The sequence below is a fragment of the Conger conger genome, chromosome 3 (assembly GCF_963514075.1).
Source record: "Conger conger chromosome 3, fConCon1.1, whole genome shotgun sequence".
Classification (NCBI taxonomy): domain Eukaryota; kingdom Metazoa; phylum Chordata; class Actinopteri; order Anguilliformes; family Congridae; genus Conger; species Conger conger.
In genome coordinates, this window is record NC_083762.1 from 3,606,985 (window position 1) to 3,609,484 (window position 2,500).

At 59.8% G+C, this 2,500-nt stretch overlaps 1 protein-coding gene across 1 annotated transcript in view; it reads right to left on the reverse strand.

The window, feature by feature from the left end:
- The window catches only part of LOC133123085 (protein FAM53C-like), an 11,378-nt gene that overhangs the window by 3,942 nt on the left and 4,936 nt on the right, over positions 1-2,500 (reverse strand). The window lies entirely within an intron of this gene.

Here is a 2,500-nt window from a genome sequence, read left to right on the forward strand (position 1 = left end):
TTGTGTTCTCTTACTGCCTGACACGGCAGTTGGAGGGTTGCCGGTTCGATCCCCCGCCCGGGCTGTGTCGAAGTGTCCCTGAGCAAGACACCTAACCCCTAAATGCTCCTGACGAGCTGGTCGGTGCCTTGCATGGCAGCCAATCGCCGTCGGTGTGTGTGTGTGTATGAATGGGTGAATGAGAAGCATCAATTGTACAGAGCTTTGGATAAAGGCGCTATATAAACGCCAACCATTTACCATCTTTACTCTCTGGTCGCTCCTACCAGGTGACTTGGAGGGGCGCAGTCTCCGACCCTCAACCCCTACGAACTGGAGTCCCGCAGGGCTCGGTTCTTGGGCCTCTGCTCTTCTCGCTATACACCATGTCTCTTGGTTCTGTTATCTCTTCCCACGGCTTTTCTTATCACTCCTACGCTGATGACACCCAACTCTTCATTTCCTTCCCCCCCGACACCCAAATCACCACACGGATCTCTGCCTGCTTGGCTGGTATCTCTGCGTGGATGACTTCCCATCACCTGAAGCTCAACCTTGCCAAAACTGAGCTTCTCTACATCCCTGCTAAGTCCTCTCCGTCAATCGACCTCTCATTGACTGTTGAGGACTTTGTAGTTTCCTCCTCCCGTACGGCAAAGAATCTTGGGGTGACTCTTGATAACTGCCTCACCCTGGCTCCACAAGTATCCTCCACTGCCAGAACCTGCAGGTTCTTTCTGTATAATATACGCCGTATCCGTCATCTCCTGACTGAGAAAGCCACCCAGCACCTAGTCCAGGCGCTCATCATTTCCCGCCTGGATTACTGCAACTCCCTCCTAGCCGGTCTCCCAGCGTGTGCCTTCAAGCCCCTCCAGCTGGTCCAGAATGCTGCAGCCCGCCTGATCACCAATCAGCCCAGGTCGGCTCATGTCACCCCGCTTCTCATTGGCCTCCACTGGCTTCCCATTGCCGCACGCATCCGCTTCAAGGCCCTAGTGTTGGCATTTCAGGCTGCTAAGGGGACTGCCCCACCTTACATACAATCCCTGATCACTCCCTACTCCCCAGCTAGACCACTCCGGTCTGCCAGCTCTGGTCGCCTTACGGTTCCCTCTCTACGTGCACCTGGCGGTCGAGCTGCACGTTCACGCCTGTTTTCCGTTCTGGTTCCTCAGTGGTGGAATGACTGCCTACCACTGTCAGAACAGCAGAATCCCTCCCCCTATTTCGACGCAGACTCAAAACCCACCTTTTCAAACTCTACCTTAGTCCTCCCTCCTGACTTCCCCTGCCCCTCCTTTCTGATATCCCTATCCTTGTCTAACCCACCCCCAAAAACACTTCTGATGACAACTATGTTTAGAACAGCATTTCCTGTGTATTTTGCTAGTTTCTGGATGTGATGCTCTGACTTGTGGTAGAACCTATGCACTTGTAAGTCGCTTTGGATTAAAAGCGTCTGCCAAATGACTAAAATGTAAATGTACTCTGGACCACTGACCGATTCCCCCGGGTCTCTCGGTTTTGGTGAGGGTGGGGCGGGAGGGCACACATCCGGGGGCCGTTTGCACCCCAGCCTTGCCCCTCCCTGCTTTGCACCCCAGCCTTGCCCCTCCCTGCTTTGCACCCCAGCCTTGCCCCTCCCTGCTTTGCACCCCAGTCTTGCCCCTCCCTGCTTTGCACCCCAGCCTTGCCCCTCCCTGCTTTGCACCCCAGCCTTGCCCCTCCCTGCTTTGCACCCCAGCCGTGCCCCTCCCAGCTCTGCACCCCAGCCTTGCCCCTCCCAGCTCTGCACCCCAGCCTCGCCCCTCCCTGCTTTGCACCCCAGCCTTGCCCCTCCCTGCTCTGCACCCCAGCCTTGCCCCTCCCTGCTTTGCACCCCAGTCTTGCCCCTCCCTGCTTTGCACCCCAGTCTTGCCCCTCCCTGCTCTGCACCCCAGCCGTGCCCCTCCCTGCTTTGCACCCCAGCCTTGCCCCTCCCTGCTCTGCACCCCAGTCTTGCCCCTCCCTGCTTTGCACAACTGCTGCGCCCCTCCCTGCTCTGCACCCCAGCCTTGCCCCTCCCTGCTCTGCACCCCAGCCGTGCCCCTCCCTGCTCTGCACCCCAGCCGTGCCCCTCCCTGCTCTGCACCCCAGCCGTGCCCCTCCCTGCTCTGCACCCCAGCCTTGCCCCTCCCTGCTCTGCACCCCAGCCTTGCCCCTCCCTGCTCTGCACCCCAGTCTTGCCCCTCCCTGCTTTGCACCCCAGTCTTGCCCCTCCCTGCTCTGCACCCCAGCCGTGCCCCTCCCTGCTTTGCACCCCAGCCTTGCCCCTCCCTGCTCTGCACCCCAGTCTTGCCCCTCCCTGCTTTGCACAACTGCTGCGCCCCTCCCTGCTCTGCACCCCAGCCTTGCCCCTCCCTGCTCTGCACCCCAGCCGTGCCCCTCCCTGCTCTGCACCCCAGCCTTGCCCCTCCCTGCTCTGCACAACTGCTGCGCCGCTGTCGGTGGCAGCCCCTCTCCAGAATGTTCCACAGGC